Source organism: Tenrec ecaudatus, chromosome 5 (assembly GCF_050624435.1).
Source record: "Tenrec ecaudatus isolate mTenEca1 chromosome 5, mTenEca1.hap1, whole genome shotgun sequence".
NCBI lineage: Eukaryota > Metazoa > Chordata > Mammalia > Afrosoricida > Tenrecidae > Tenrec > Tenrec ecaudatus.
Window position 1 is genome coordinate 12,200,024 of NC_134534.1, and position 24,722 is coordinate 12,224,745.

General features: G+C 52.2%; 1 long non-coding RNA gene across 20 annotated transcripts in view; it reads right to left on the reverse strand.

The window, feature by feature from the left end:
- LOC142447906 (uncharacterized) overlaps positions 1 to 24,722 on the reverse strand; it is a 167,397-nt gene that overhangs the window by 61,400 nt on the left and 81,275 nt on the right. For 18 of the 20 annotated variants that reach the window (XR_012784466.1, XR_012784463.1, XR_012784473.1 and 15 more), the window contains one exon: positions 7,632 to 7,840. This is a non-coding gene — a long non-coding RNA (uncharacterized LOC142447906). Of the gene's footprint in view, positions 1 to 715; positions 834 to 7,631; positions 7,841 to 9,150; positions 9,263 to 24,722 lie in introns of all 20 variants that reach the window. The other 2 variants (XR_012784479.1, XR_012784471.1) reach the window with 2 other exon arrangements.

A 24,722-nucleotide genomic window follows, 5' to 3' on the forward strand; every position in this document is an offset into this window, starting at 1 on the left:
GCAATCCCCAGCTGCCTGGTGCCGCCGAAGCGCAGTGGCCACTCCCTTCAGTCACTGGGCGTGCATGGACCCCGCAGTGAAGGGTCCAGAGGATGAAGACTCACGACCCGGAGGGTGCTCAGTGGACAAGAGACCCACGCCAATACCCCTGGGGCCCTGCACAACTCTTGCAAATGCTCGGTCAACCTGAAAGGGCTGCGGTCTCCACGCAGAAGCTGAGGGGGCGGGCCAGAGGAGGACAAGCCAGTGATACCTCTGCCAGGAGGCTTGGGGGCACGACACCTTTTCATCTCCTGCCTCAGACTTTACTATCTTTGCATTCAACTTTCCCTCAAACATCCCCGCCCACAGCTCTGCCCACTGTGGGCCATCTCATGGTGAAGTCAGCCCCACACCCTAAGCTTCCCTTCCTGCCTGCCTGCTCGGAGCTTGTCACCCAGAACATCAGAGCCATAACTTTCCACACAAGCCCCCACGGTCACTGGGGGATGTACACAGAGGAAAACAAACCCTCGGGGGCCTCCTGGTCCCGCCCTGGGGGAGAGGGGCGTGCGGGCAGGGCGCAAGTGTGGAACTGCACGGACAAACGCTTCGGTAAAGAAGGCCCCTGCCCTCCTGGGGACCCTGGCCAGGCCGCACTGCTTGCTGGGACTCTTGAAAAGGAGGAAGCCTGCGTGGTCCCTCCCATGCCGGGCTGTGGTCTGGGGTGACTCACGGAGAGAGAGGCTACATATATTTCCAACTGTGTCGGCGTGGCTGCCCCTTCCACTCTCGGGTTATTCAAATGATGTCAAGGCACCAAGCCAGTGGGATGTCCGGGGAAGTTCCAGGGCCTGGGAGAGCAGATGACAGCAGAGGTGACTCCCCAGAGGGCCCAGGTGTGCTGACAGTAACTGCTACACACCCCCGGGCCCCACTTCTTGAGAAAATAAGCCTTCTACCCATTCTCACTCCATCTCAAGGGAGTCTGAGAGACGCTGTCACCCAGGAGTGACACCCCAGAATGAAACTGGTCCCTTCCAGGACGCGGCTCTTGAACCAGTTACAACTAGATTAAAAACTCCAGGAGAGAGCCTCCTGGGTTTCCTGGCACAAAATAAAAACAATGTTCACCAGCAGGTCGAACTCAACTCCTGGTGACCCATGAGGGACAGGGTTTGCAGGACTGATTCTTTGGGAAGCAGATGACCAGACCGTACTCGGAATTGACTTGAACTTCCCACCTTTCAGTCAACAGCCAGCTGCATTTTTCCACTGCCTCATTCAGGGTCCCATATGACACATGAAAACCAAACTCACTGCCATCGGGTCACTTTGGACACATCACCCTGCTTCAGGAGAGAGCGCAGCTGCTCCTCTGGGTTTGCAAGACTGCACATTTTTACTGACCAGCCACGAGCCCCGGAGTCGCAGTGGATAAGCATTCAGCTGCTACCGAACAGTCTGAGATTTGAACGGTGTTGCAGTCTGCTTGCATAAAACTGTAAAGCCCTTGAAACCCTCGGGGAAAGTTTTATTTGTCCTACAGTGTGCGGTGCCGTGATGAGTTGAACTTGACCCAATGGGAACAGGCCTGGTGTTTTGTTGGAGACTGCGTATGGATACAAAGTTGGAGGAAGCAGAACTTGATTCATCCATCCATCCCCCATAGCAGTTGTGGAAAATGTGGCTAGAAGGTGGCCTTCAACTATCAGCTCTTTGTGGAATTGTCTTGGGTGATTAGTCCAGGTTGACTAGAGAAATAAATCCAGACATTTATATCTGTGTAAGAGAACTTTATATCAAAGAGTAATTGTATATTACAAAAACATCCTAGTCCAGTTCAGATCAAGTCCTTAAGTCGGATATTAGTCCATATGTCTGATACCAGTCCATAGATTCCTCTTCAGAATCATGCAACCCATACTATGATTCCGAATGCAGGAAGATCACAGGCCAGTGGGTGAAAAGTCTTGTGGATCAAGTGGTGGTGGAAGCATCTCAGTGCTTGCATGGGTCTCCACGTGGCTCCTCCAGCTCTGGCTCCATGAATGTGTCTCCATGTGGCTTGTCAACAGGAAGGTCAAGCAGAGAGTGTGTGTCTCACCTCTAGGGAGAAAGACAAGAGTTCCCAGTATGCTCATGAGAAGGCCATGCCCAAACAGAGGCCTCACTGGCTATGACCTGATTGACAGGCTAGACTCCACCCCTTTGTAAAGTTGACAGGAGATTAGGTAACTGCCACAGTTGGTTTAATGGCTTTCCCCAAGGTCTTGAATCCTTCATGGGGAGCCCATGCTTGAGCCACTCTTGGCTCAGATCAAAATGATTCTGAAAGGCCATTGGTCATCGTAGGGCTCCCATGGGTTTGGTAGGGACCTTTGTGGGGCATCATCAGCGATCCACTTCCCCCTGATCATCTGCCTCCATTTCCCAGTCATTGACCCCCCAAGGTGTGCTCACTATCTAGCACAGCAGCTCTCTCTCAGGGAACCCAACTTGCATCAGAAAGGTTCTGGTGGCTGATGGTCAGGACCGGTGCTGCAAGACAAAGCTCTAGGACCAGGAAAGAAACAAAGCAACCCCAGATAAAAGTGATTTTTCAAGTCACCCTTGGCAGGAATGCTAAGGTCTTGGCTTGAGGTCATTGAAGGAGAACCATCCCCAACACTCGCCATTGTTTGGGTGGGAGTGGGAGTCCCAAGTGCTGCAGCGAGAGATCCGTCTTCTACGCCTTTGTCCTCTCACCATCGGATGCAGGAAGTGAGCTCAGTGAAACTTCTGCTCATGACTGGATGAAGGTGCAACGGATCAATGGATGGTGGGACTCACATTTCCTGGAGCGAGGACGTGATGCCGATAGCAGCTCAATAATCAGTGAGAGATAACAATGGTTTGCAGAGTCTTGGAGGCGCTGTGGGCTAGGGGCTAGACTGGTAACCAAGGCTGGTGGTTTACCGCTGGAGGAAAGAAAATGGAGGCTGCCTCTTCCCATAAAGATTTAGTGTCTCAGAAACCCTTTGGAGGGTCACTGTGAGTAGGAAATGACTCAGTGGTGGTAGGCTTAGTTTAGAATGATGGTTTGGTACTTGTGAAATTAGGTAGTCGGTGTAAAGTACTAACAGTTGTGATATTTAAGGTCTGTATCAACTTTTCTGGGTCAGGATTCCTTGGTTAGGTAGTGAAGACCTAGTAATCCTCCATGATGAGAGTTTCTCATGGATGTAGCCTGCTTCTGTGATAAGTGGACACTGTAGGAGAGTTTGATTCGTATTTTTACAGAATCTGGATCCTACATTTGGCTCATTGTTGGACCTCCAGTGACGTGGACTTGAGCCAGTGGCCTGCCATGCTGCCTGCCAACCCTGGGAGTCATCCGCCTTCTTACCTGCTGACCCTGGATTCCTTTGCCTCTGTAGCCAGAAGTCTGTTGCCTCGTTTGCTCATGTTGGGTTCATCAGCCTCTGAAGCTATGAGAATCCAGAGAATTCTCTGGCCTGACATCTGACCCACAGATTTGGAATTTACCTCTAAGCTGTGTGAGCCAGTTCCTTGATATATATTTAAGAGTCAATGGTTTTGCTTCTAAAGAGAACCCAGCCTAAGACATCACAGGACCCTGTTCAGGATGGTGATGAGGAAGCTGCTGGTAGGAGGTGAATGGTAATCAGCAGCTTGACAGAAGAGAGGAAGGTAAAAGGCCAAAGGAGTGAGGCAGGGCAGTATTCCTAATGACAGCCCCGATCCCTCTGACCATTGAGTATGATGAGAAGTGGGTGGAAGGCCCTCAATGTCCCTGACTTGGCTTCACCCCAATAAGCCATTGACATTGTGGAAAAGAGGCACCCGGTGGCGGCTGGTAGCCTGGGCTTCAGAGCAGACTCAGCTTTCGCAAACTATGCGTGGAACCCTCAGTGTCTGTCTGAGTTTCTGAGCTCGACTGCTGACTGCAGGTTAGAGGCCACCCGGAGGCCCCTGAAAGGAAAAGGCTACTGATCTCCTACCCAGACATCAACCACTGAACACACCATGGGGCACCGTTCTCTGACACCCGGATTCCCTGGGACTCGGTTGCTTCAAAATCAGCAGTGCTGCTTGACACAATAGATGTATGCATGGATTGTGATAAGCATTATATGAGACCCCAATAAAATGATTTAACAACAACAACAAAACAGTACCTTGGTCATGGGGCACCATATGGTTCAGTGGTCCTGGGACACTATATGGTCAAATGGTGGTATGGAAGAAAGCATTCCGGAGCCATCGAGATGGGTACTGCCTATGACTTCCCAGCTCCTGAGGCTAATAGGCGCTCGGGAGGGGTCTGTAGCCTCCACTGTGAGAAGCCAGCCTGAGGGGCAGGGCCAAGAGTGGAGAGAGCTAAAAGGAGCCACAGTCCCCTCTCTCGAGAATGGCAAGATGTGGGTGCCCCCACCCCATCCGACCGTGCCCCCTCGTTTCAGAAACCCACAGGAGTATTACAGGAAAGGGGACAGAGTAGAGAGAGGTTGTTGTTTGGGCAAGCCAGAGTGATGACGCAGGCCTGGGCGAAGGGTCGGGCTGACTAGGGAAGATTACGAAACCAGTGACGTCACTGAGGCTATTTGCTAGGTCGAACTGGGTATTCCAGAAAACACAGGCACCTTTGGCCTATTGCTACCATCCCTGAGCTGGGGGCACCTAGCAGGTGACACGCTGGGGCCATCAGAGGTGGCAGCATGAACAGCCAGGTGCTGAACTCCAGGGCAGGCCTGGCTGCTGCAGGGGAAGGTTGGGTGGGGCCTGTCACTGGGAGGCAGTACAGCTCAGGGTTGCAGCAGGCAACCTGAGACTGGAACTGAGCTGACCTGGGTTTAAGAAGCACTACCACTTCCTTCCTGTATCACCTGGTGTGTTAGTCTGGGTACATTAGAGAAACAAATCCACAAGAAATTCGTGTGCAAGAGAGAGTTTTAAATAGAGGTTAAGTACACATCGAGAAAACATCCCAACCCAGTGCTGCCCAGACCCACAAGTCCAACATTAATCCACATGTCCAACACCAATCCACAAAATCCTCCTCCATCTCACAAAACACACAAAATGACTCCGACTGCAAGAGGAAAGCCAAATCAGTGAACCTGTAAGCATCTCAGTGCTGGCAGGGGTCTCCACACGGATGCTCCAGCACCCAGGGCTGCACCAGGGTAGGTCCATGCGACTTCTCCTTGGGGATGTCTTGCAGTAAGTGAGCCTTGCCAGCTGAAGCAGGGAACTGGCTAAGGAAGCTGCACCCTGGTCTGACCATCACAAAGCAAAAGACCCAAGAACTAGATTGGCGAGGCTCACCAAGCCATTTATCCCTCCACCCTTCAATTGACCCCACATGTGTTTATTAGCTAGGTTGGTACAATAAACTAACTCCCTCACCCGGAGTAGGTAGCACTCACCTCTCCCAGTCTCAGGCTGCCTCTGTGATGTGGGGTTAAAGATGCAGACAATGGCGTGCCTGCAGAAGCAAAACCCAGTCATGCAGAGGCTGGCATGGAGTCGGTGCTCAGTCAATCGGAGGCAGCCTTAGGCTCACCATAGATCACAGGCCTATCTAATAAGAACTACTTAAGGCTGGGAGCCATGGTGGCAGAGTGGTTACCAGTTAGGCTGCTAGCCACAGAGTCAGTAGTTTGAAACCACCAACTGCTCCAAGGGAGAAAGATGGGGCTTTCTATTTCCATAAAGATACAATCTCAGAAAGCCACAGGAGCAGTTGGCATCAACTCAATGACAGCGAGCTCGAGAGGGCTAGCTACCCTTTCCAGCGGTGCTCCACAAATTCCAGAGGCTTCACGGGTCTCTTCTGAGGCCGCTCCTGGGTGGTGACAGCAGAGAGAACCATGACTGCATTTTACCCACAGGTCAGCTTGCAGCAGTTCTATATGCAAAGAACTGCACGTGAGATTTCCATTACCAAGAAACTCTGAAGGCTTTAAAAAACAAAAAGGGAAAGCCCCCAAAGGCCATGCCTCTCATTTCACTCATGAAGAAAACGAGGCTTCCAGCAACCAAGGGGCTCAACTAGAGGCAGGGACAGGGAGGACGCAGCTGTGGATTCCCACCAAGGCCTGTCCTCCTTGACAGTCTGAGCTGTCTAATTGAAGTCCCCAAGTTCTCAAGGCCCCAAGAGGAGAGCTCAGTGCAGACCGAGATAAGGTGACCACTCTTCCGATTCTCAAAGAGAAACTCACTCCCCAAAGATCCACGTCCCAGAACTGGCTGAGGATGTCTGGGGGAAGGACTTGGACCAAGAGTCCTGTCCAGGAAGCAGAGAACAGTGGATGTCAGCTGATGCCCCAGGACCTGGAGGCATGAGAAGGAAGTTGGGGTCAACAGGAGAGGCCAAGAACAAGAGCAGTCAAGAGCAAGAGAGATCAGGAATGAGAGAGGCCAGGAAGGAGGAAAGAACAGCTTCTAAAAAACTCAGAAACCCTCTAGAGCAGCGGTTCTCAACCTGTGGGTTGCGACCCCTTTGGGGATCGAACAACCCTTTTACAGGGGTGGTCTGATTTATAACAGTGGCAAAATGACAGTTATGAAGTAACAACGAAAATAATTTTTGGTCGGGGGGTCACCACCACATGAGGAACTGTATGCAAGGGTCTCGGCATGAGGAAAGTTGAGAACCACTGTTCTAGAGAGTCAGAATGGGCCCAATGGCAATGGCGTTGACTTGAATTTGAAGACTCTGGTGGGTCTTGTCCAAAGTCAAGCTTTGAGTCCCCATCTGCCTTGAAATGCTGGCTCATGCCAGTAGTTTGGGAAATTCCTCTGGATGGCAAGAAAAGATGTCTGGCATCTGCATGCTCCCTAGTGACAGAAGGCCAGTTCTTAATGGGAGAGCCTGGAAGAAAGAGCGATCCTAGAGAAGCCAGTTGGGACAGCAGCTCCTTTACAACCCCCTTGGGGACGCATGTGTGATCGCATGTGTGATCAGTAGTTAAACTGAGGCCTGGAGAGTTATGGCCATCTGCCCACTTTGGAGGCCAGATTGGAATCCATACTAAGTGAGACACTGTGCTCAAGGGAAAGCAAGATGGACTTCTGACAACTTCAGCCATTTCTCTGTTCATCACGATTGGCCCAGTTGTGAGAATTTTGTTTTCTTTTTTTTTTTTTTTTAATTTTAACAATTTATTGGGGCTCATACAATTCTTTTCACAGTTCATGCATATACATACATCAATTGTATAAAGCACATCTGTACAGTCTTTGCCCTAATCATTTTTTTCTCTTTTCTTCTTTTACATTTTATTAGGGACTCATACAACTCTTACCACAATCCATACATATACATACATCAATTGTATAAAGCACATCCATACATTCCCAGCCTCAATCATTCTCAAGGCATTTACTCTCCACTTAAGCCCCTTGCATCAGGTCCTCTTTTTTTTCCCCCCCTCCCTCCCCAGAATTTTGTTTTCTTTATATTAAGTTGTAATTCATATTAAGTTGTCAAGGATTCCATCCCGCTTGGATTCACAATCAGTGCTATTGAGATGAAGCCCTGCATTGTCCTCGGTAACTCTGCTGCACAGGACTTCCTTAAAGTGTTGAAAGCAAGGATGTTACTTTGAACCTGACCCAAGCGAGGGTGTTTTCAATCGCCTCACCTGCATGTGACAGTTGGACCTGAGAGAGACTGAAGAAGACTGATGCCTGGGAATCATGGTGCTGGCACAGGATACTGCAAGGACACGGACTGCCAAAAGAACCAACACGTCCGTCTTGGAAGAAGTACAGCCAGAATGCTCCATGGCAGCAAGGGTGGGGAGACTTCGTCTCAACATATTTTGGAAATGTTGTCAGGACACACCAGACCCTGGAAAAGGGAGACCATGCTGGTAAAATAGAGGGCCAGCTAAGAAGGTGGCAGAGCCTCAACAAGCTGGACTGACATGATGACTTCCACGGTGGGCTCACAAATAACTAGTGTGGGGATGGCACAGGATCGGGCAGTGCTTCCTAAGTTCCTCTTGCTCCCCCTCAGCATCTATCAACTGGAAAGAGCCCGGGTGGTGGCATAGTGGGTTACATGTTAGGCTACTAACCTCAAGGTCAGCTGCTTGAGCATACCAGGCACTCCATGGGAGAGACGAGGCTGTCTCCTTCCAGAAAGATTTACAGCCTCTGAAACCTTAGAGAGCAGCTCTGCCCTGTCCCGGAGGGTCGCTGTGAAGGGGAACCCACTCCATGACAGTGTTTCTTTTGCTGGGTGGTTTATCGATTAGCAATCTCTCTCGCGCGCGGGACCCATTTCATCTGACAAGGAGATGTTTGTGGCAGAAGAGGGGAGCCATCAGCAGTGCCGTCAGAAACGCGATGGAGGAGAGTCAGTCGTGTTCCAGGCTTGAGAGATTCCCTCTCTGACGGACATTTCTGTCACCTCAAGATGTGTGCACTCCAAAGGGAGAGTCCAGTTCCCAAGCAAGGAACTCCCCGAGGAGAAGGGGGTGGGTCTGCACACCTAGACCCACAAACCCTTCTTGCCCAGGAAGCACGATCGCCTGGAGAGCCCACCCTGGCTTCTCCTCTGCCGGCCTCATCCCTCCCGGGAAAGAAGGTCCCAGCCGAGGAGCCAGCACACACCCGGGGCTCGCTGCAAAGCCCTCTGGGCCTCACAGGATGTGGTGAGGTGAAGCAGCCGGCGCAGGTCGGGGAAAGCTATCTAGAAAGGCAAACAGCCCTACAAGGAGAGAGACTTAACGGGAACCCGGGGGACTTTTCTGAAGCCCCCAAATAGCGGAGAGAGTCCGATTTCAACGTTTTCTGAAGGGGGAAAAACAAACAGACACAATTCTACCTTGTCCGTGAGGCAAGTCTGGGGGAGGGACGTAGGACAGTGTCCAGCTCTCATTGAGAAAGACTGGCCCAGGGCCGGTTCGGTGATTGGGCACATTGCTGCAGGACTGGCGGGGCGGCCTGCCTCCGCAGTTCACCCAAAAAGGCTCCCCTGGAAGCACAGGCATTTGCAGGGAACGAGACGCCCCCAGGAAAAGCCACTCCCCTGGCTGGAGGGGCAGCCCAGGGCAGCACGTCCAAAAAGGGTTGGTAAACAAGCAAATAGAAAGGAGCAAAGCAGTTGGGCTCACAGACTTCAAAACCTACACTTAACAAGGGGGCATGTTGTACCTTTCGGGTGATCTTTGCTGTTTGTGGTTTTTGAAGTTACCAATGGCAGGCATGTTGGTGGGAGGGGCTGTGGTGGAACGGGCACATCACCTGTTGATGGTGGCACAGTGAACTGGAACAGCCCAATTAGAAAGTCAGTTGGCAATTTGGGTCAAGAGTTGCAGCAGTTATATAATCTCCTGTCAACTTGTGAAGGGGTGGAGTCTAGCCTGTCAACCAGGTCGCAGCTTGATGACCTCATTCTGGAGGCGTGACAGATATTTAGCTGACTGGAGGCCAGATACACACAGACACTCTGCTTGTCTCACTGTGGGTCATTCCTGTTGACAAGCCACATGGAGCTATGCTGATGGCGCCAGAGCCTTGGAGCTAGAGGAGTCATGTGGAGACCCACGCCAGTGCTGTTTCCACTGCCATTGGATCCACAAGACTTTCCACCCACGGGTCTGTGATCTTCCTGTATTCCAAATCATTGCATGTGTTTGTGAGTCTGAAGAATTTACAGACTGGTATCAGATATATGAGCTAATATCAGACTTAAGAACTTGATCTGGACTGGGTTGGGATGTTTTCTTAACATGCAACTACTCTTTTATATACATGTATGTAGATACAAAAAGACATATATCTAGAAATGGCCCACACCTTTGTAGAAGTGGGTAAGTGTGGTCCTGGGTCAGATGTCAGCTGGCTGCTTCTCCCGGCTCCTGTAGCTGCACAGGCTGAAGAACAGGAAAAGCAGGAAGAGGAAGCAGGAAGAGCACAGGTTGGCAGATGCCGAGCTGAACAGATCTGAGAACACCTAAATGAATCCATGGCCAACAGTCCACTGATGGCTCCTGGGATCAGCACAAAATTCCACAGGAGGTGGATGAACCAAACACAGGATGCAGATGCAGCCATGGAAGTGAGCTAGCTTCCACACAGTCAATCGATACTAAGAATATAATTAATACCCAAATCCTGAATGGAACCTCAAGTAGACAGAATATGTTTTGAAAAAAATGATGGCAACATATGTACAAGTGTGTGTGACACAATGGTTTGTTATACGAGCTGCAAGAGCCCCAGTGAAATGCTGGTTCACAGACGATCCCATCATGGAGTTGACCCCACTATGTTAGATCCTATCATGGGAGAATCCTGGCCCGGCCAGCTGACATAAAACCTCACCATGACAGAAACATTGTGTGTTAACCCACTGCCATTAGCAGAGTGTAACCATGGAGATACTACAGGACAGAGTCCGTGGAGTGTTCAAGGCTGTGATCCTTATGGAAGCAGGGTGCCACCTCCTTCTCCGGTGGAGCAGGCCCATCTTTCAGTCAGCAGCCGAGCATTAACCACCGCACCACTAGGGGTCTTTATGGCAGACCATGACACAGCCTTTAAAAAGATACTTAATAAGGTGCCTTAACAAAATGGAAGGCTGTTTGTGATATTATGTCCAGTAAAAAAAAACTCATAAACTACGACCATTACTATGTGTATAACCTATATCAAGCCTTAAATCCATGAGCAGACCCCATGTGTCTGCCGTGTGGAAGCAATCTCATTGGCCAGGGATGAGGGGAGGGGAGATACTGATGTGGTTTTCTCTTCCATTTCCATTCTTTGGTGTTCCAGTGCTGATAGAGCAATGATTGGCCATCGCTCCACGGATGAGTTGCTTGCTTTTTGTTTTTTAATAGATAAAACTGCAATAAAGTGTGAAGGAGAAAGCTCCCGGGGCAACTGGAATGGAACCCGGGATGGAAAGAGCGATGACAGAGGCAGCATTTGAGTTTAAAGTCCCAGCAGCGTGACGTGTAAGTGGTGCGTGAGTCCCATGGGCACTGGAGGGGGAGGGGGGCTGCACTGGCCGCTTGTGCCCCAGCCCACGGAGCCCCCAGCAGTATCTGAGCATCTCAGCTTCCTGTCACCCAGTCTTCTTCCTTCCCACTGCGCGGGCCAGAAGTGCCCCACAGGAACACAATGGCAGATCTTGTGTGTCTTTAAACGCCCGCCCACCTAACACCTACAGAATGGCCCATTGTTGTCAGGTGCTGGCTCCGACCCACAGGGGCCCCATGCACAACACCACGACACATGGCCAGGACACTAGCACCATCCTCACGATCGTTATCCCTGGGCCCGATACCGAAGCCACTGTGTCCATCCATCTGACTGAGGGTCTTCCTAATTTTCTCTACCTTACCAAGCATGATGTCCTACTGCAGGGACCAATCATACCTGCCCAACAATATGGAGGGAGCCGGTGAGAAAAAAAACAGTGGATGGATCCCACGTTTCTGGGCTCTCTCCTGCAATTGGTGCTCCTGGTCTGCCTGATCTGTCTCCTGGGTCTTCGTGTGCCCCTGTGTGCATGTATGTACTGGGGGGCGGGGGGGGGGGACGGGACTCCAAAAGCATGTGGACAAATGTGATTTTTAAACACAGAATTTCTCCCACAAACACCTGAAGGGTCCTGGTGGCAGACGGGTTCTATGCTGGGTTGTCAACTGAAAAGCCAGCTGCTTGAACCCCCCAGCTGCCCCGTGGTAGGAAGGTGAGGCTCCTTCGTTCATGTGTAAGGAGTAGGGGGAGGGGCAATGCCAATGAGCACATAAAGCACAACCCTGACTGCATGTTGGAATGACCTAGCAGCTTCCAGAGGCAGGGCTGCCCGTACATTGAAAGCCAATGTCCCATGTCCTTCTCCAGCTGGGCACATCGAACATCTAACTCAGGTGAGACCGACCAGCAATCTTACTTCCAAACAACCCAGCCAAACTCCAGGCAGGGGTCTGACTTTGTTTCTCTCAGCCACAGCTGACCTAGAAACACCTTCTGCCCATCTGTTTCCATTCCAGTGGCCCCTGCTGCCCCAGAGCACCCCTGACAAGAGGGACGCAGGTGCTAGGAAGGTGTGGAGTGGGGTCTCCTGCTGCAGTGTGCAGTGGCCAGGGCATCGATGGACCTCATGGCTCAGTCTAGAACACAGGCCCAAGGAAGACCACCACCTCCGCCCCCCACCGCAGCCTCGGGCAAACTTCCTCCTTTTTGGCGATGCCATACTGCCTGCCTCTTGTGCCAAATACTGAGATTGAAGGGCCCAGGGTGTCCCTGCACCGGGGCAGCTAGCACCTTGGTTCCCTGCGGACCAAGCCCAGGTGCCCTCCTCCAGGACTTGTACTCTTGGAACAGATGCCCCCCCCTCTTCGGTGCTCATCACAGTGCTCCCTCTGATCTCTCCCCAGGCTCCGGGTCCGCCCTCCTTCTGACCCACCCCTTGTCACAGAATTCCTGTAAGAGGCACCCAACCCACAATCAGTCAGCGCTGGGTGTCCCACGCAATTGCGAAGGGGGCTCCCGCCAATTAAAGGCTCAAAACTCACGCGGCCCAATCAGCAGCCTTAGGGGGGGCGGGCGGAGAGCTTTCCTTCAGGGGACCAGGGCCTGGGATTCCATGACAGAGACCATGGGGTGGCAGTTGGGGCAAAAGAGGGCAGTGGGTCCCTATGTGTCTAAAGGCAGCAAGCAGATGGGGTGGTGTCCTAGTCCCCATCATAGGCACCACAGGCCTGCCTTGGCTCTCACTGCTCTATCCGCAAAACCAACCAGGTGCCAGGCCAAGGACCGAGCAGGTCCTGTCCCCGCTCCACTAGGAGGTGTTCCCCATCACTGGGCAGCCCTCTTCCAGGAGCCCAGCGCAGAGCCAGGCAGCTCCAGAGAGGCAGGGACGAGAAGCCAAGGAAACCAGGCACCCCACCCCAACAGCAGGCATACTGTCCACAGAGGTAGCCCCTGACCACACGCAGCTCCTTACAGTTACATGAATGGCGAAGAACTCAAACGAGGAAGAGCCCTGTAGCCTAGTGGATTGCTCACTGGGCTACTAACCGCAAGGTCAGTTGTCTGAACCCACCAGCCGCTGTGTGGGAGAAAGATGAGGCTTTCTACTCCCATGAAGAGTAGACAGTCTCAGAAACCCACAAGGGCAGTTCTACCCTGTCATGTAGGGTTGCTACAAATCAGAATTAACTTGATGGCAGCGAATGTTTTCATTTAGTTTTTCATTAAATTTCCCTTCCCTGGCCACAAAGGCCCCATTTCAACCGTGCCATCCCTCGGTGCCACCCAGTAGAGCCCAACTTGTGGTGGGCGACCTCCTGTGTGTCTGAGCAGAAATGTGTACCACACACTTTTCAAAGGGTGCCAAGGGCGTTAGCCAGGCCTTTCTTCCAGGGTGCACCTAGAGGCACTCCATCCTCCGACCTTTTTCAGCCAGCAGTGGAGCATGCTATCCAGTTCCCACTGCCAATCCCTGGTTCCCTACGGATCACCGAGCAAAGCACCACCCAGTCCTGCCCCCTCCTCACAAATGTCATGCTGGCGTCCATTGTCGCAGCCACTGTGTCCCTCCACCTTGGGGTGGGGGTGAGGAGCACGTACTCTTTTTCTTGAACCCTCCGATTTACCAAGCATGATCAATTTTGCTGAAGAAACTTCAACAATGGTTGCAGCAGGACACTGACAGGGAACTGCCGGAAATTGAGGTCAGTTTTAGAAAAGACGTGGAACAAGGGATCTTGGCTAAAAGCAGAGAATATTAGGATGATGCCTACCTGTTTTTTGTTGACTATACCAAGGCATTCAACTGTGTGGACCATCATAAACGATGGATAACCTTGAGTGGAATGGGAACGCCAGAACACGTGCTGCGCTCATGAGGAGCTTGCACATGGATCAGGAGGCACTTGTGCAAAGAAATGTTGCACGGTTTAGAATCTGGCAAGGTGCACGTGACGGTGTGTCCTCTCATCATACTTGTTCAATCTGTATGCTGAGCAAATCATCAGAGAAGCTGGCTTATGTGAAGTGAAATGTGACATCAGATTGGAGGAAGGTTGGTCAACAACCTGTAATATCCAAATGACACCCAAATTGCTTGCTGAAAGTGAGGAGGACTTGAAGCACTTGCTGATGAAGTTCAAGGATTACAGCCTTCAGTGTGAATTAAAACTCAATGTATACAAGACCAAAATCCTCACCATTGGACCAATAGGTAACATCTTGATAGATGGAGTAAAGGTTGAAGTTGTCAAGGATTTTGTCTTGCCTGGATCCACAATCAGTGCTCATGGAAGCAGCAGTCAAGACGTGTTGCACTAGGTAACTGCTGCACGAGACCCCTTTAGAGGGTTGGAAAGCAAGCATGTTACTTTGAGGACTACGGTGACCTTGACTCAAGTCCTGGCATTCTCTATTGCATCATTTGCATGTGAAAGTTGGACAGTGAGTAAGGAAGACCAAAAATGAAGTGATGCATTTTGAATTGTGGGGCTGGACAAAAATATTCAAAGTAACATGGAATACTAAAAAGGGCAAACAATCTGTCTTGGAAGACATAAGGGGAGCATGCTCCTTACAGGCAAGGTTGGCAACTTTGTTTTACATATTCTGGACACATTGTCAGAAGAGACTAGTCCCTGGAGGATATAATGCTTGATAAAGTGGAGGGGCCTAGAAAACGAGGAAGGTTCTCAAGGAGATGGGGACACCTGGGTGGACAGGGGATGCTTATGAAGATGGCGCAGGGCCAGACATTGCGTCGTTGGTTGTACATAGAGTCCCATGGGTTGGAAACGGCTCGATGGCACCTAACAACAACAAAGTCGGTCTTAATATTCATGTTGCTCAAGAAAGAGAAGGTGAAATGCATAAGCCAAAAAGAAATGTCACCTACGGGCACTCACCCTCCCTCCGGTCTCCCAAGTCACACTTCTGAGGCCATTCCTGCCACATTCAATCCTTGGGAAAGCCAGGAAGGAGCAAGATGAATGGGGATGAGATGTCTTCTGATAACCCCAAATACAATGCAGCCTACAATCATAAACCAAGCACGTACCCACTCCGACATCATGCTAGGCATGGCTGGGCGTCCCTGCATGGCACACGTGTGCTGTAATCATGGGAGGCAGAAGGGGTTGGTTTGAGTCCACTCGCTGGGGCCATGAGCCCTTGAGTGACTTGCTGCGGGACAGACAAGGCAGCAGGCAGGCGGGTGCCCTGCATGGCCACCGGCTCTTACGAGTGCAGCACACTCCCGCTGTGCTGAGGGCTCTGGGTCCAGTCAAGCACCCAAAGGCTAGTCTGGTCACTGGGCAGATCTTTTGCACAAGATTCGGAAAGTGCTGAAGAGCGAGGATGTCCCTTTGAGGACTGAGCCATGCCTAACCCCAGCCTCATCTGCACCTAATATGCATGAGAAAGCAGGAGCGTGAATAAGGAAGATGGAAGGAGGTTTTGAATTGTGGTGTTGGAGACTGATAGGAATACACCACAGACTGCTAGAATGAGGAGCCTTGGTGATGTAGGTGTTACGCATTGGGCTGCTAACACAAGGTCAGCAGTTCAAAAACTCCAGTTGCTCCACCAGGGGAGAAAGACAGGGCTTTCTATCACCGTAAAGAGTCAGTCTCTGAACCCCACAGTAGCAGTTCTACCCTGTCCGATGGGGTCACTATGAGTCAGCATCAACTGAATAGCAGTAAGTGTGGTTTTGGTTTCTGCTAGAATTATTAACAACTGTGGGTTGTTTTTTTTAATCATTTTATTGGTGACGTATACAGCTCTTATCGCAATCCATACATACATCCATTACCACCTTTGTATATATCTTGCCATCATCATTTTCAAAATATTTTCTTTCTACTTGAGCCCTTGATATCAGCTCATTTTCCCCTCCCCACCCTCCCTCCCTCCTTCCCTCATGAACCCTTGATAAATTATATATTGTTTTCATATCTTACATCGTCTCCCTTCACCTACTTTTCTGTTGTTATATGTCAATCATTGTGATCAGTTCCCCCTTCCCCCCCCCCACCTTACCCCTTACCCTCCTGGTATCACTACTCCCATTCTTGATCCTGAGGGCTTTATCTGTCCTGGATTCCCTGTGTTCCTAGAGGAAGGTCTGCAGTCAGAAAGTGTCTTAGAATCAAGGATGGCAGGACTCCATCACGTGTCCTTTGGACATGTCATCAGGAGAGGCCGTTTCCAGGGGAAGGACAGCGTGAGGCAGACCGTCCATGACTGACCGGGTGGGTCCAGCATGGTGAAGCTGTTGTGAGGATGCTGCGGGACAGGCAGTGTGTTACGTGGAGAGGGGACCACTCAATGGCACCTAACAACAGCAGCACCCGCGTGCCCACTGCACTGCACGGGTGATCAGACCGAGGTTGGTGGTGCCTGAAGCCACCACCCGTGCCCCTCCAACCACAAGCCAAATGCCCTCAGGGTCAGCACAGTAAGACCCAAGGAGAAGGGAACGTGGTCACCGCGGGTAGTTTTCCTGTTTTCAAAGGAGCAGGGAGCTTCAAAAAGTTCTTGGGTGAAAACACGATGAAAAGATATCCCATTTTTCCCCAGGGCATGCCAGAACCTGAGGTACCCAAGCCAGCAGAAAGGCATGGTCTCGCCTCAGTATTGTCATCTGCAAAGTGGAAGGGGCTTCCAGGGCCGGCTGGGCAGGAAGGAAGTCCCTCTGCCCCTGAGGGGCTGCGTGATAAGTCTTCTCAGGGTGTGTCCACCCAGAAAGACTCTAGGGTGACAAGATCCTATCTGCTCCCAACTGAACTCCTAAGGCCGCCTTATCTGCGGGGCCCACCTACCTCTAGGAAGGTCAATCCCCAGCTTCTCTGGGCCATCCTTTTATTCTGGGCCCAAGGGCACACCCGCCTTATCTGGAATGGCTGTTGTCTTTCCAGGAAGGGCGGCTCCTATCTGCAGATCCTAGGGAGACCAGCCATCAGGGTGGCCAGATGAAAGAGGAGGACCAGGCCCTGCCACCCAGCAGCTGGGGGCTGGGAGCAGTCATAATCAGCCCATCTATCAGACTCCCATTGCTCGGCTCCCCCTGGGTGCAGTTCGGGGGCCGGCCCAAGGCCATCCCAGGAAGGAAACAGCTCTTGTAGGAGGAGCTGGGTTGGATAGGGAGAGGTGACATCAACTTTTATATCAAAGGAGGAAGGAGCCCTGGAGTGGCAATGGGTGGAGCGGCTAGCTGCAAGGGAGAAAGAGGAGACCGTTCTGCACCTGGAAAGGGTATTGTGGAGTTGGTTCTGACCCATAGCAACCCTATGCAGAACAAAATGAAGTCCTGCCCCAGTCCTGCACCATCTCCAAAATGGTTCCTGAGCTTGAGCCCATTTTCCAGCCACTGTGTCAGTCCATCTGGGGAGGGCCGTCCTCGTTTTGACTGTCCCTCCGCTTTGCCTAACACGATGCCCTTCTCCAGGGGCTGGTACTCTGCTGACAACTTGTCCCAAGTATATTCCATCCTTGACTCGAAGGAACACTCTGGCTGTTCTAAGATAGGTCAGTTTGGGCTTTTAGCGGTTCCTAGTACCCTCAATATTCTTCCCCAGTATGACAGTTTAAAATGCATCAATTTTCTGGTCTTCCTTATTCAATGTCCAATTTTCATATGCATATAAGGTGAGAGAAAATACCATGGCTTGGGTCAGGTGCACCTTAATCCTCAAAGTAAAGATTTACAGCCTCTGAAACCCAAAGGGGCAGTTCTACCATGTCTACACAGTTGGAATTGATTCAAAGACAGCAAATTGTACCTTTTCTTTTCTTTCTTTTCATGTTTACATCAGAGAAGGAAGTAATCAGGGACACTTCTGGAATTGCTCTGACCTGGACAGAAGGATCAGGTGGTGAGCCTTGGAGAATCACTTCCTGCCCCTGGGCAGACCAGACACACCCGAGAGGGCTACCATGGGGGGCCCCCAGGACACATCAAGTCCCTGCCCTGGGGAACCAAGTTCATCCAGATGGGAAGTCTGTGGGAACGTCTCTGTCTCTATGTGCGGCCTGGAAGCTGCAGTAGGGTGAGTCTGTGTGAAGTGCCAGCAGGATCCTGGGCCTTTCAGCCACTTCCTACCCAGCATTTCAGACAGACAGCTGAGTGCACATGTCTGCCCAGAGGGGATGCCCACTTCCTGCTCCCTTGGCCATCAGGAATTTTCCCAGGGAGCTCCTGAGAGAGTGGGCCTTGGCAAGTCGCTTCCCAGAATGCCCCTCACTGCTCGGTTCCTGGGATACGTCATCAGGGAAGGCTGGACCCTAGGGAAGGGAGTTGTGGCGGTGATGTGGAGGGAGACCCTGTGTGACCTGAATGGCAGATGGCAGTCTGGAGCAGGGGCACCTAACTCAGCCTTCCTGGTCCCTTCACTTTAAAATAGACCTGCCACCTGACATGCTGGGAAATGCACCTGGCACCTAGGTACCCTCACGACCTCAGCTACAAGGTCACAAAGTACTTCCCAGAAGGAGACACAGGTTTGAATTTTTGTGGGGGTGGGAGTCGGGGACAAGTGTACCTCAAGCCCAGCCCCTGCCCATCTGCTAGAGGATTCTTGTGTGTCACTCTGAGACTGACTGGCTTCCATCGGAGCTTCCAGACTAAGAGACAACAGGAAGAAAAGCCTGGTGGTCTACTGAAAATCAGCCAAGTGACCCTACAGGGCAGGGTAGAACTGCTCCTGTGGGTTTCTGAGACTATAACTCTTTACAGAAAGAACACCTGGTGGCTTTGAACTGCTGCCCTGGTGGTTAGCAGCCTAACACGCAAGGCTCCCATGGGGCCAGCCAGGAGGAAAATTTGATAGTAGCCAACAGTCATGGCTATGCAGTGATGGGTCTAGAACCTCCAGAGGGGGCAGGTACACCCCTTGGATTATGGACAGGCCTTGGGCTTGGGTCAAACTCTGGCTCTCAAGGCCCTGTGTGACCCCAGCCAGGTAGGTGGCTCTCCCTCTCTGGGACTCATGGGCCTGACCTAGAAGCAGATCTATGCAGGAGCTCCTCCTCCGCCCTCCCCAGGGAGAGCATGTAACAAGACAGAACGCAGCATGCTTTCTGCAGGGGCTGAATAACTACATTCAGATAAGCGTGGGAATTGTATTCTTCTCCACCTTGGAGGAGCCTGCCAGCCAACCGATCTGTCCCGTCCGGTCTGCTAACTCACTCACGCTCTCTCGCCCCAACCCGCCCTCAGTCAGTCCCTTCTACCTTCCTTCCGGTTCGGGGTGCTTTGATCACTCGGCTGGGCACTCTGTGCCAAGGGACCGGAGGCCTCAGCCAAAGTCTCAGGACACATCCTCCCCCAGCACTCCCAGGCTGCCCGGCCTGGGGCTGGCACTGTAGAGGCAGACGTGGCCAGGGACCTGGGTCTGTGCACCTCGGGGCAGCTCTGTGCAGCTGCCCTGGACCCCCAGAACACGCTCCTGGTTTGAATCCCGGTGCTGGTCCTTAGTGGCTCCTCAGTGGTGCATACAGTTAAGCACGCTGCTACTAGAAGGGATAGAGGAAGTTTGACCCCCCGAGAGGCCTTGGAAAGAGTTCAGAGCAGTTCCACTCTGCATGCCCCGAGTCAATGTGAGTCTGAAATGGTCCCACAGCATCGCACAAGGACACTTTGCCACTGAACCCGCTGTGGCCTTGGACCGGTTTGTCAACCTCTCTGCCCCTCTATCTCCTTTGCTAGAAAAGCCAAGTCACCACCCTCCATGCCGACTCTACAGGACAGAGGAAAATGCCCTGCTGTGCTTCCAAGACTATACTTTCTGGGGGTATACGGCCTCGTTTTTCACCCAAGCAGTGGCTGGTGGTTTTGAACTGCTGGCCTTGTGGTTAGCAGCCAGACACATAACCGCTAACCAAGTCCATGCCTGCCATCTCATTTCCGACACACTGCAACCGTATAGGGCAGCGTTTCTCAACCAGTGGGTCATGACCCCTTTGGGGGAGTCGAACAACCCTTTCACAGGGGTCGCCCAAATCATAACAGTAGCAAAATGACAGTTGTGAAGAAGCAACAAAAATAATTTGATGGTTGGGGGGTCACCACAACATGAGGAGGTGTATTAAAGGGTCACAGCCTTATGAAGGTTGAGAACCACTGGTAGAGGGCAAAGGAGAAACTGCCGCCTACAGTTTCCAATGTGCTGGTGTGTATGGAAGCAGACTGCCACATCGTTCTCCCTCCGAGCAGCTGATGGTTAAGAGCAGCAAAGGGCTGGCCTTTTGGACAGAAGCCACTAAGGCCACCAGACAGAGCCTTCATGGCCTAGTGGGCTAAGCACTGGTCTGTTGAGCAGCAGAAAAATGTGACCGTCGACTCCCCTCACAGCCTTGGGAGCCCTGTGGAGGCAGCACCAGGAGCAGGAATTGACGTAGTGACAGCGGGTTTGGTTTGGGTTTTTAATCCCACCACTGTCTTACCCTCCCTCTGCCACTGAGTCGGTGCTGACTCGCAGTGACCCTCAGGGCAGTGCAGAACTGCCCCTGTACGTTTCCCAGACTGTACCTCTTCTCCCCCTCCACTCGTGACAGGCTTTAAACATCAAATACAATGCTGACGAGCCTGGGTCTCTGGCAGGAGAGGAAGGGACTCTCCAGGCCACCCGGGGAGTCAGGGAGCTCAGCGAGCTCCCCCCAACATGCTCAGGCTGCGCAGGTTCCTAGTATAAGTTTCCCAGATGGGCCAGCTGTGACCTCCGGCTCCTTTGGACAGCCAGCCTGCTGCATCTGGGACGGCATCCTGGTCTGCTGCCCGTACAAGCTGGGCTGCTCCGAGGGACATGCGTCTTTAAAGACACTTCCTAGAATGACATGGAAGGCATTCTGTTCTCATTTTCTACAGAGCCAGGGAGTGAGAAGGAGGAGGTTTGTGGGTCAGCCCTGACCTTCCCTCCCTGCTCAGCTGCTTCCTGGAGGCGCTGCCAACTAGGCCAAAGGGGCCTGAGGGCTGCCGGGGCGCTGTGCCAGGGGCACAGGGACAGAGAAGTCATCTTGGGGCTTTGAGGCCTCCTCCCAGGGAGCCCTCAGGATGACGTGGCAGCTGCCAGTCCTCACCTGGGATTCAACATTGATACAGGCTCCTTCCCAGGGCTCTGCTCCCAAGCCGGCAAGGACTGGGGACCAACGCCCCCAAGCAGACATCCCCATAACAGGAGCCCTCTGCTTCTGGGTCACAGCTCTCAGCGGCCTGATGGGGTGGAAGGGGGAAGACAGTGGGCTTGCCCCACCCCACACCATGCCTGGAAGCCCTGGTTCCCTCTTCATTAAAGTGGGGTTCTCAGCGCATGTGGTTGCTCACTCGATTGCGCTAATGTCTACTAACCTGTTTTATAAATGCAAAAGTGTGAGTGGGCACAAGCTGAGCGAGCAGTCCTGGACTCCCCCACAAGGGCATCTCCAGGGCCCTTGAAAACCAGGGAGCCCACAGAGGGGGCTCTGGGCCTGAGCATGCAGCTTAAATCAGGACTGTGGGGTGGAACATATATCCCAGGCCAAGCCTGCTAGGTCCACTGGCCTTGCCCCATAAAGGACACCCAGATTTATCTTCACTCAGACATAACCAGGAAGCTCTGCTGTGCCCTGGAACATCTGGGGAGGAGGGGGGGTGGAGCAGGGATTAAATTTTCCCTTCTCTGTGCCCAAGAGACAAACCCAGAAGCTCCCCTGCACCTCAGTACATCCCAGGAGGTGGACAAGGACGTCGGCTAGCTTCCCGCTATGGAGCTAGGGACAGGGAGTTCGGCCTTCCAAGCAGCTTCATTCTGGTCTCCTGGTGTTCGATTATGACAGCATTGTGATGAAGGACTTGTGGGTAAGACCACATACGCTGGCCAGGGACCCACACACACCACGGTGTGCAGGAGCAGGCACAGGGTGGACTCCTGAAAGCGTGCACCTGCCACAGAGCTGCAGCCTCGTCACTAAGAAGAAAACCCTGGAAGATATCCAAAGATGCTTTCTTGACCAGTCTCACCTCCCTGCGATCATTCAACTGCTCATCCTTGCCCCTCCCCACGAGAGCAGGCCCCGAGACGGTTTTGCTCCTTTGGGTGAAATGGGGACTGACTGGTGCACCATAATTGCTTAAATTGGATGAATTGCCATGTGCCGAAAGGCCATTTCCCGAAGGTCCACTCCTGTGCCCATGCGGCCCTCAAATTATGGAACAGAGCCCCAAGTCACCATGAATCAGAAGCACTGGGTGGCTACAACACCGTGAATCAGAGGCCAGGTGGCTACAGGAATCCTGGCCCATCTGCCAGACTTGCTTCTAAACACCTAATGTTCGTCGAAAAGGGCTACCGACTCCCCTCCTCCTTCCCAGCAAGACTGTGTGGCTCATGTCGCTGGCTCCAGGTGCAAACCAACAGATCAGGTTGCTGAGGCTGCTGGGTCTCGCCCCCGGCAGCCCACAGAGCCGACGAGAGCAGCAAGGAGTCCACGAGTCACGCTGGAACCCAGACCCTCCGCTCTGTCATGCGGAGCTGAGCCCAAAACACCCACATTCACTGCCGTCGAGGCAATGCTGACTGCCCCTGTGGGTTTCTGAGACTGTAACTACTTTTTAAAATCATTTTATTGGGGACTCGTACAATTCTTATCACAATCCATACATACATCCAGTGTGTTAAGCACTTTTGTACATTTGTTGCCATCATCATTCTCAAAACATTTGCTTTCTACTTGAGCCCTTGATATCAGCTCCTCATTTCCCCCTCCCTTCCTGCTCCCCCTCCCACATGATAATTTGTAAATTATTTTATAATAATTATTTTATAATAATTTTATAATAATTTTGATAATATATGTTATTAATATGTTGTCAAATCTTACACTGTCCGATGTCTCCCTTCACCTACTTTTCTGTTGTCCGTCCCCCGGGGAGGAGGTCACATGTAGATCTTGACTGAAGTAGAAAGTTTCCTCTTTCTTCCGCAGAGGGGCTCGTGGTTTTGAGCACTTAGCAGCCCAACATGTAACCAGGGCTCCTCTGTGTGCTGAACCAACATGTCTCAGTCAGAAGCAAGGACACACAATGGCTGGAAACTCTGTTGTGAGTGATTCCCAAAGCACTCGGTTCTCTGGGTGGCTGAGCTGGAGAGGAAACTACTATGTGGGTGGTAGGCCCAAAGCAGACACCCCCCTCTGGTCTGGAGGCTACTTGGGAAAGGGAGTCTTTTCAGATGAGCAAGTAATGGCCTGCCCTGCTCTTCCTGGCAGCCAGCAGGAGGGCTGAGAGGAGCCATGATGCCGGTGAAATCCTTCCTCTCGGGCCAGGTGAGGGCACCTGAGCAAGACACTATGCTTCTTCGAAGCCATCAGGAACAGCCCCAGAAACTGTGTATCACCCACCTACAGTCCGATGTAGATGTTGGCAGCACAGGGCTCCTGAGTGCAGCGGCAGGACGGGGGAGGGAGGGAGAGCAGGGAGGTGGGGTTGGTTGCCCTACAAAGCCATCTGGCAGCTTCTGGTAAAGGAGTCCTGGTCATGCTGTAGGTTAGGTGTTGTGTCCGGTCAGTGGTTCAAGCCCACCATCCATCCCCTCTGCAGGAGGAAGACGAGGCTACCTGCTCCCACAAAGACTGACAGCATACGTACAGCCCTACGTAGGGTCACTCTAAATCTGAAGGGACTCAAGGGCCGTGGACTTGGTTTGAGTTTTGCAATGTGCACAGGTGACTCGCCTCAGAGGAACAATTTCACTCGTAGGTATAAACCGGGAGTGGAGACCCTTTTGGGGGGTTCTGCCAAGAGCCATTAAGATATTCATACCATTATCGGCAGGCCGTACAAAATTACCAGCTTACAAATTAGCCTGCTACCTTTGGCTAAACATGTAACTCACCACCCCCCGTGTCATGGCTGGAACTGCTTCTCTTTGGTAAGGCACGGGATGTTAGCTGGCATTGACGATTCCAAGGGCCTTAGACAGTCACCAGGGCTCAGACCAAATGGGACCAGGGCAAGACTGAGACATCCCATCCGAGTGAAGGGGCCCTAGGGGTACAGTGGTTACCCACTGGGTTGCTAACTGCAAGATCAGCCATTCAATACTGCAACTGCCTCTACCATGGGAGAGAGACGAGGCTTTCTACTCCTGTCAAGAGTTACCGTCTCAGGAACCCACAGGGGCAGTTCTACTGTGTCCTATAGGGTCGCTGTGAGTCGGAATTGACCTGTTGAGTTGATAAGGTCATATGTTCCCCTGCCCTCGTGAAGTCTCAGTCACATGTCCTGGGGAGTGGGGGCGAATGGTGCCCAGAGTACTGTTTGTCACCTTAAACAAACAGACACACAAGCAGCATCTACTGAATTGTCAAAAGGCCAGCAGCTCCCTGGCCTGGGAAACTACCGGTGTGTCCCTTCTCTGACCATGTGTCCTCCGCCTACGGCAGGCTCGTTTGTTGTCTACATTGGAGCCAATGATGCCTGGTAGGAAGTAGAATTCACACATGCGCTCTGGTAGGCCCTCAGTCCTTCACCCAGGAGCCCTGTATCCTGCCCCAGCAGTGCGGGGCGGGTACCCAGACACGCCCCCTGAGATATTCCATGGGCCAGACCCAGCAGGAAGAAGTCTTAGATACCACCTCCCAAATCAAGTTACCAAGTTGGCCCTAAAACCACTTCAAAGGGGCCGCCTGCCAGCCAGATGGCCCCAACTCTGGCTGCTGCCTGTGCACATTCATCGATCTCACCTCTCCAGGAATGTCTGCAC